Raw genomic sequence first — 9,995 nt, 5'->3', positions numbered from 1 at the left:
CGCGCGGGGCGGGGACAGCTGCGCCGACCCCGCCCCGCCTCCTCCGCGCCGGCCCCGCCCGCCGGCCGGCCCCTCCAGCGCGGTCCCCGCCTCCGGCCCCGGGCGCCGGCAGCGGAGCCTCAGTGCGCAGCCGCAGCCCGGGCCGGGCCTCGACTCGCTGCGACAGCTTCGCGAGGGGCGAGTAACTTCATTTTTCCGGATCTCACTAGCGTAAGCGCATTGCCAAGCAGTAGTAGAAACATTCTTCCTCCATTTCATCCGCCGAGCAGTGAAGCCCGGTCTCCGGACTCGCCTGTTCTGCTCCACGTCCCCTTAATCCGATGCAGTTACGCTTCTCAGGCCAAGGGGTGCTGCCGCCCGTGGGTGCGATCACGATACCTATGCGTACTTGCCACCCCTTGAGAAAGACATCATTTTCGTGGTGTTTCTCCTTTTACCTGGCATCTGGGTGGGTCATACTTTTGCAGCATCAAAACCCCTACCGCAGTGAATATCTCCATTAATTCCACATTTGCTCTCTTTTTATGTTAACTGTCTTAGGACAGAGTCCCAGCAGTGAGGTTTCCTGGGCAAAAGGTAAAGACCCATGTGACTGATGATACTTGGCATTCTTTTGCTCCCCCAAAGGATTGTGCTGTCAATTACAAACTGGTGAATATTGCTTACACAATTTTTTGTTTGATTAGCCAGATTTACACTGTCATCTTGTTGTTTTCACTCCTGTCTCTTTTATTACCACAGACATTTTTCTAGATTTATTTAGGAACCGGAATCCCTGGTTCTCAGGTGTTAGACTTAGGCTAGGTTCATCATTCCCTGTGTTTCTGTGATTTGCCCTGTGTTCTGGGAAATTTCTCTCCCAACCTTACTACTGAATTTTTCATTTTGGCAATCATAACTTTCAAGAGTTCGTTTGTTCTCTAATGATTTTTTTTGAGTTTTTTAAAAATTGATGTATAATTTATAGTTTCTGGCACAAGTCTTCAGTCTACAGCTGGATAAGTTTTGATAATTGTATACACTAGTATAATCACTACCCAGATCAAAACAAAACATTCCCCGGGGTGCCTAGGTGGCTCAGCAGGTTAAGCATCCGACTTTGGCCTAGGTCATGATCTTGCCGTTCTGGGTCTGAACCCCAGGTCGGGCTCCGTACTGACAGCTCAGAGCCTGGAGCCTGTTTCAGATTCTGGGTCTCCTTCTCTCTCTCTCTCTCTCTCTCTCTCTCTCTCTCTCTCTCCCCTTCACCCACTCGTCCTCTGTCTCTGTCTCTCTCTCAAAAATAAACATTAAAGAAAAAAAATTCCCATCATCCTCAAAATGTTCCCCTCTGTCAAGAGGTCAAGCAGTCCCTAAGCACAGCATGGTGGCGTTATAACAGGGGCACAAGAGTTACTACTGAAGCCACTAGGTTGGCCTGCCACATTTCCATAGACTCAGCCAGTAAGGAGACCACAAGCTCCAATGGATGCAAACCCAGCTTTTTACTCATACAGGCAGCAAAAGCAAGACCAACATGGTGTCACTTTCCCAGGTCAGAGGACAAAGGGAACTGGAGGGACCAGATGATAGGCGATGTGGTGGTAGGACTCTCTGTGGCTAAGGAGCCAAGCAGACACTTTCGTGGCCTGCAGCTGCCCCCTAATGGAGGGAGGGACCAACTGAAGGATGCACCTAGGAGGAGGGACGAGAGATGGCCTTGTGGCAGTGTCCCCACAAGGCAGGGTGGCTCCTCACCAGGCTGCTTATGTCCTCGTGCTACAGGGGGAATCGAAGGCTGCATGTTGCAGGAGGACTCCTAATGCATTCTGCCACGACTTGGGTGGGGCTGTGGTCAAGCCTGACTTTCGTGGCCTATAGGGAACTATGCAAGTCATTGGGACACTGTGTCAGAGCTGTTCCCTACAACAAGGCTTCCTGCCACCCCAGCCTTTCATGTGTCCAGTTAAGAATTATTTTCAGGAGCATAGCCACTCCATCAGAGAGCTAACTGTACTGACGGGAGTTTGGACCAAGTCCTTTCTATTTGATAACATTCGATGAGCACGACCCAGCTTTGCCTCCCAGTAGGATGGTCAGGCTCACTTGGGGGATAGACCACAGCCAGGCTCCCTACTCGGAGCCAAACCACCATGTCCCAGATGCCCCTGGGGATCAACCTTAGAACCACTCTGTTTATAAGTTGAGAAGTAGATCAGTGCACTTTTTTAAAAATTAATTTATTTAATTTTTGAGGGGTGGAGGGGCAGAGAGAGAGGGAGAGAATCCCAAGCAGACTCCACACCATCGATCCAGAGCCTAACGCAGGGCTTGAATCCATGAACCATGAGATCACGACCTGGGCCGAAATCGAGAGCCGAATTGTTAAACCAACTGAGCCACCCACGGGCCCCCACGTCACCTTCCCTTATTCCTTAATCCAAGTGCAGCAAGAGGTGTTGGCAACCATGAATATGTTGCCTTGACTGGCCAGCACAAAGCCCAGGGTAATAGAATTGTCCATCACCACTTAGACTACTGGTTAGTGTTTGGTAGGTAAGTATAGGCCTAATGTCCACAGGCATAACCACAGCAGTAGGAGAAGCATCATCAGGTTACAATCTCCCACCCCCAGCTCTTTTTGCAGGTGTAGATTCCAGTAGTCTGGTTTCCTGGAGGTAGGCATGAGAGGGAAAAAGAAAGAATACGGCGGAACTAAATATGGTCTCTTATAACCAGTTGAGACCTCCTCTTCTCCCTCTCAAGCTTATAAACACGATTTGAATGAGAACAACCCTTTCCTGGAATTGTCACATTTAGATTCCACACTGCCTTGTCTCAAGGGTGTGCTCCAGAGGGAGCTGAGCTTTGGTTGTCCACTTATCTTTTTTAGTTTCTCCTTGAAGAGTACATTCCATCTTTCACTGGCACCTGCCACCTGTTGGCGATACAGGGCATGAAATGTTGTCAAACGCCTCGGGCAGTTACCCGCCGCTGAGTGCTCTTGGCTATAAAGGCAGCACCACTGTCTAATTGGATGTGTTTGGAGAACCCAAATACACAACACAGTCCATTTAGGAGTCCTTAAACAGTATGGCCCACACCTAGCGGGCAGACGGGAATTGCTGTGCCCAACCAGGGAAAAGCTGCCTATGGCAGTCAATGCCCAACAATACCACTGAGCAGAAAGTAGGAGACCCATCTAGTCTATCTGTCATGACCAGGCAGGTTTGGTGCCCCAGAATACATGCCCCAGAGTTCTTTCACTCTCCTGGGTAGCTAGCAGTCCAGGCATATTAGTCCGGGCATATAAGCCAGGCCGTGGGTCACAGATGGCCTGCCATGTCCTGTGCGATAATGGATCCAGTTGACTATAGTTCTTACCTGGGTGGTACAGTTCGAAACAGCTTGTTGGTTCCACTGCTGTTCATGATCAAAGGGTCCTTTCCCATAGATAGCCTGAGTTAGTCAAGATTCTCCAAAGAAGAAGCAACAGGATGTATGGACGTGTGTGTGCATGTGTGTGTATTTGTTTGTTTATTTATTTATTTAAAGAAATGAGCTCCTGTGATAATGGAAGCTGGCAGGTCCAAAAAAAAAAAAAAAAAAAAAAAAAAAAAAATCTCGAAGGTAGACCAGCAGGCTGGAGACCCAGGGAAGAGCCAAAGTTGCGGTTCAAGTCCAAAGGCCATGTGCTACAGAATTCTCTCTTGCATGGGGGAGGTCAGTCTTTTGTTCTCTTTCGGCTGATTGGATGACGTCTACCCACATTATGGAGGGAAATGGGAAATTTGCTTTTACTCAGAGTCCATCCATTTAAATGTTAACCGCAAACAAAAAAGCCTTCATAGAAACATCCAGAATAATGTTTGACCATGTATTTGGGCACCGTGGCTGGGCCTGTGGCCATAACGCTCCCCCGACAGGAGTTGGGACTGGTGGTGAATCACAGGGCCACTCAGGTAGTCCTGTGGCATCGCTGTTAGGGCGTATTGTAACCCCAGCCAATGAAGGCAAGATGATTTTCATCCTCCGGATGTAATGGAATGCTAAAAAGGCATTAGCAAGCAACGTCCACCACCCCCATGACAGGGGTCTTCAATCTGTGCAGTGAGCTCCGTGACATGTAATAATCTGTGAGTCACCACAGCAAGTGGCCCTTTTTAGTGGCCACGTAGGGCTGTTAGAAGGAGATATCATTTCCTTGAGCATCCTTAAATCTACTAGTGCCCCTCCTCATCCCCCTACTCTGCTCTGCTTCATGGTAACCACTTGGCCACATTAGAAGTGGTGACCACTTGTCCCTGCCCTATTACCACCATCCTAAGTGTGACATTTCCCACCTGGACCATATCTTACGATCAAGAGAAGTCACACACATACCCGAAACCTCTACCCCCACAATACATTCAACAGGGTTAGTTACAACCACTTGGGTGTGTGTTGGCTCAAAAGGGCCGACTCCAAAACGATGTCGACCCCCTGTCCAACTGGAGAGCTGTTTCCAAACCTAGTAAGGGTAAGCTTTTCAGCCATGCCTGCAGGAATGTCCTGATATCACCATGGCCGGGCCACAGTGTCCAGGAGGGCCGGGCAGCTTTGGGGATTTTAGTTGCTGTCAGTTCTCCAACTCACCTTGACCTGCATAGGGCCTCTGGTCTCCCCTGCGGATGAAAGGACCTTGGCCCCCCCAACCTAGTCCAGTTTGTCTGTGATGGGGGTCAGGGATAGTGCTGAAAGTGTTGGGTCAAACTGTAGTCCAAATAGCCAAAACCTCAGTGGGGAGGTCGAGGCTTTCTTGGTATTCCTCCTGTCTGCCTACAGGAAACACCAAAGCTGGCTCAGTGAAAAAAGCTGGCCCAAATCTTTAAGTCCCATGGCCATCCCAGAGCCTAATCATGAGAGAGAATTTTTTGTCACAGGAAGATTATCACCTTCCTCTTCAGGGACCTCCTGGCACAGTAACCAGGTCCAAATGGCCTGGTCTTTCCTTCTCCTACCTTGGCCTAAGGTGCATCCTCTTGGCTTTTGCCAAGGCTTCCATTCTAGAAAAATGGTTGCACAGTAGCTGACTAGTTTCCTGGAGACATCTCCAGAGAGAGAAGACCCCATTTCTCCTGTAGCCTGGTGGGAGTCACGCAAGTGTTCAGTCTGACTTTGGGTGACTTTTTTGTTATCTGACCATTCACAATCTCCATTATGAATCCAGGCCAAGGGTACGGTGGACTAAAAGGAAGGGATAGCCTCTCCCGACACTGTCTGAGGGTGTTTATCCGGTGACAGGAATTCATTTTGGATAGGCCACCATTTTGTCGTCGCTGTAAAGGCCCATTGCAGCAAGCCCTGACTTATCTTTATATTTTCCTTCTCCACATCCATAGCTTTGGCCTCAACGGTTGTGGCCAGGGTGGCTTGGAGCGTGGGGTCAGTTGTTAAGCACCCAAATGACTTCCGTTCCTTATAAGCCTGTGGAACTTACAGCACCCTCATTTGCTAGTCAGATGAGTCATGCTACTATGGTTTCCCTGGACTTCGCCCAAATCTCTGATTTCCCTCCTTTCTCACTCATTGTCAGAGTGGATCTCGGCGCATTTCTGAGTGACCGCCCTTGATTCCTGGTAGTGTTCCATCTGTAGTCACAGTAAGAGGGGGAGCCAGAACCACCGTGTGCTTCCTTCAGCTCTGCAAAGAACTTTCTCTTTGGTTTCAAACTCTAAACACCAATGGAGCTTATCTGGGATCAGGGATGATGGTCAAAGACCACTTGTCTCTGGTGTCACCAAACACCTCAGCACGAAGTGGACCCTAGGTCCACCATAATTCTTCTCCCATACTTGACCCGACAGTCCACGGAGGCCTGTCTCTTCTCTAAAGAGAGACTGTGACCTTATCAGCCCCACATTAAGTGCCAAATTGGCCAAGTGGTCATGCAGTCCGTAAGTGCAGGGCCACAAGGGCCACTACTGCAGCCACATGGCTCAAAGACCACCACACTTCCATAGACTCACACAGTAAGGAAATGACAAGCTCCAAGGGATCCAGACAGCTTTTTACTCACACAATAAAGGAAAGACCAGCATGGTGCCAGCTTCTCACATCCCTAGTTCCACAGAACGGCACCGGGACACGCAGTATGGTGGTAGGTCACTCTGGGCTAAGGAGCCAACTCTAAACTACAGCCAAACAGTTGTTTTTAAATACTTCTTAAAAATGTTCATTTATTTTTGAGAAAGAGAGAGAGAGAAAGACAGGGCGTGAGTGGGGGAGGGATGGGGGGGGCGGTGGGAGACACAGAATCCAAAGCAGGCTCCAGCCTCCGAGCTGTCAGCACAGAGCCCGACATGGGGCTCGAACTCACGAGCTGTGAGATCACGACCTGAGCCTAAGTCGGACGCTTAACTGCTTAACCGACCGAGCCACCCAGGTGCTTCTCCAGCCAAGCAGTTGTGCGGCCTACACTCTACGGGAGGAGGGGGCCCGGTGGCAAGCCCTGTACTCGACTGAAACTAGAAAGATGGGAAGGGGAATAGCCTCATGGTAGCCCCCCACACGGGAGCTGGGGAGGTTCCTCGCCCGGCTGCTTCTGTCCCCCTGCTCCAGGAGGAATCGGGCTCAAGTTTGACTCGAGTCAAACTCCTCATGTTTCACCTACAAAACTTAACATGGAGATGTGTAAAGTTGTAAGGGCTACCAGGGTGGGGCTGTTCCCCTACACTCCCGCCCCTTCTTGTCAGTACCCCTCAGACATGAGCTTGAGTCTGACTGCTCTCTAGCTTAGTTTTGCCTCTTCTTGGACTTGATAAAATGGAATCCTAAGAATGCACCCTTTCACATCTGCCTTCTTTACTCAACAGGCCTTTGAGATTTATCAATGTTGGTACATGCATCAGTGGTCTGCTTTTATTGCTAGAGACACATCTGGGTCATTTCCAGTTTATTCTGGTCCTAACCGGTCTCTCCTTCTGTAACTTCCATCACTCATATACTGGAATCTCATGTTTCTTAGCCTGTTTTCTCCATTCTGTTTTTCTCTATATATCTCAGTTTAGACACCTTCTATTAATCGATCTTTGAGTTCATGAATTCTGTCTTCTGGTGTGTCCAATCCCTATGGTTGTGATTTTATCCTGCAGTCCTGAGTCTCTATGAAACCCATCCAAGGAGCATGTGATCTCAGAGATGACAGTATTTGGTTCTACCTGGTCCTTGGGTTCTTTTTTTTTTAATTAAAAAAAATTTTTTTTAGAGTTTATTTATTTTGAAAGAAACAGAGAGAAAGAGAGAGAGAGAGAGAGGCAGAGAGCGAGCAGGGGAGGGGCAGAGAGGGAGAGAGAGAATCCCAAGCAGAGAGAATCTGAACTGTGACATCATGACCTGAGCCAAAACCAAGAGTCAGATGCTTAACTGACCGAGCCACCCAGGCACCCCAATTCTTTTTTTTTTTTTTTTAAAGTAGGCTCCACACCTCCACACCAAGCATGGAGGCCAATGCTGGGGCTTGAAATCATGACCCTGAGATCAGACCTGAACTGAGATCAAGAGTCACATGCTTAACTGACTGAGCCACCAAGGCGCCCGTCCTTCAATTCTTTTTTTTTTTTTAAAGTTTATGTTGAGAGAGAGAGAGAGAGACAGAGACAGAGACATAGAGACAGAGCACGAGTGGGGCAGGGGCAGAGAAAGGGAGACACAGAATCTGAAGCAGGCTCCAGGCTCTGAGCTGTCAGTACAGAGTCTGATATGGGGCTCAAACTCACAAACCGTGAGATCATGACCTGAGCCGAATTCAGACACTTAACCGACTGAGCCAGCCAGGCGCCCCTCTTGAATAGATTCAACCCTGCTAAAATTCTTTATATTTGTGGCTATTTGCCTCTTTATCCAATTAACATATTAATCATAATTGTTTTTAAATTCTCATCTGCCAAATCCAGTATCTGGATCATCTGTGGGTCTGCTTCTATTGTTTACTTTTTCTCCTGTTTATTGGTCCCATTTTCTACCCCCTTTTTTGCATGTTTCATACTTTTTGATTGTACGTTACATGTTGGGTATAAAAGAAGGGTAGACTGATGAACACTGAGTAATATATAGAATTGTTGAATCAGTATATTGTACACCTGAAACTAATGCTGCATGTTAACTATACTGGAATTAATTTTTTTTTAATGTTTATTCATTTTTGAGAGACAGAGTGAGCACAAGCAGGGGTGGGGCAGAGAGAGATGGAGACATAGAATCCGAAGCAGGCTCCAGGCTCCAAGCTGTCAGCACAGAGCCCGATGTGGGGCTCGAACTCACGAACTGTGAGATCATGACCTGATCAGATACCCAAGCATACCAAAATCAGATACCCAAGCAACTGAGCCACCCAGGTGTCCCTATACTGGAATTAAAATAAAAAATACATAATAACCTTAAAAAAATAAAAAAAGAGTAGGGACTTCAGACTATGTTATTCCTCTCCCCCGCCCCAGGGGAGTCAGTCCCCTTGATGGAATCAAGCATTGAGCGGAGTTAGGGCACAGCTACAGTTCTGGTAAAACTCAATCCTCCTCTGGGCTGTCCCTGTCCCTTAGGAGTTGTCCTCTTGGATCTGGCGTTGAAAGCCTGGCCAGCCCGTATCTCTCTAGTCCCTTGAATTCTCTTCAGAGATTTTGAGGTTAGCTCTTCAGCCTTCCAAACCACCCAGGCTCACAATCTGGCCAGTCTTGAGCAGGGAGGCGGTTAATATTTCAGCCCCCCCTCCCTCTAAGCACCGCGAGACTGTGGGGCCTGCCTTTCCAGCCCCCCAGGCCCCTCTCAGCTGCCCGAAGTGCTCCAGACCTCAGCAAACGTTCCGTGGGGGAAAACTGACTCTGCATTCCAGGCTCTTCCAGCGCCCAACCCAGGGCACAGTCCTTACAAGTACCAGAAACGGTTCGTTCCTCTTTCCCCAGTAGAGTCTCCCTGTTCAGGGCAATGCTGATCCTCAGAGAGGCCCCACATCAACGAGGCCCTCGGGGAAGAAAGCGACCGCCATCATCACTTCCCCCTGGAGGGGCTCTTTCGTCCTTGATATTTTGCTCATGTGGTTCTTATTCCTTCCACCACGCCTCAGTCTCCCACGGGTGATGATTCTCATCTCACTTCCTCCTAGCTGTTGCAACGGGAACAGCGGCCTGCGGAGACCCACCACATCCTACCCAGGAGCAGAAATGCCTCGGTTCTGCTTTCTACCGCTTCCAATGGATAGAGTTTGACTTCTTAGTATTTTTCGTAATCACATCCTCCCTTGATTTCCTCTGGTTTACACAAGTTACCGTGCTTTTCTCACCTTTGAAAACCGAGGTCAACGCCTTTCTCACTTTCTGGAGGGTTGGCCGTTTTACCTCAAAGTTCTTGTTGCTTTGTTCTTTGGTGCTAGAGACCTGGTTACTGGTTTTCAGTTTGTACTTTTTTGTCTTTTTTTTTTTTTTTTTAATTACTATTAAAAAAATTCTTTTAATGTTTATTTTTGAGAGAGACAGAGACAGAGTGTGAGCAGGTGAGGGGCAGAGAGAGAGGGAGACACAGAATGTGAAGCAGGCTCCAGGCTCCGAGCTGTCAGCACAGAGCCCGACACGGGGCTCAGGAAGTTTCAGATGATTTTATAGATTTCACGGGGGACTTTCTAGCATTAGAGGAGGAGGTGAGGGCTCCCACTCTGCTACCTCGTCGCTCAGTAGAGTCGTCTTAGTAGATGAACTCCCTGGGAAGCATTTTCTTTCTCTTCAGTCACCCCAGTCTCCTTTCAGGGAAATTCACTTTGCCTGACTCCCCTGCACGCATCACAGTGTCAGCTCCTTCCTAACATCAGCTGATGACTTTCAAACGTCAGTTGCCAGCCTCTGCTGCCATCTGGGCTTCTAGACTTCTATGTCACACCCACATCCCTGAGGAGGGAGCATGAGGCAAGCTGAGGGCAAAATACGGGCTGGCACTCGTCCCCCGCCAGGTGGAGGGTGGAGTATGTGATATTCCTCAAACACTCCCAG

The sequence above is a fragment of the Panthera onca genome, chromosome B3, assembly GCF_046562875.1.
Source record: "Panthera onca isolate mPanOnc1 chromosome B3, mPanOnc1 haplotype 2, whole genome shotgun sequence".
In the NCBI taxonomy this organism is placed as follows: Eukaryota; Metazoa; Chordata; class Mammalia; order Carnivora; family Felidae; genus Panthera; species Panthera onca.
This window is presented reverse-complemented; position numbering follows the sequence as displayed.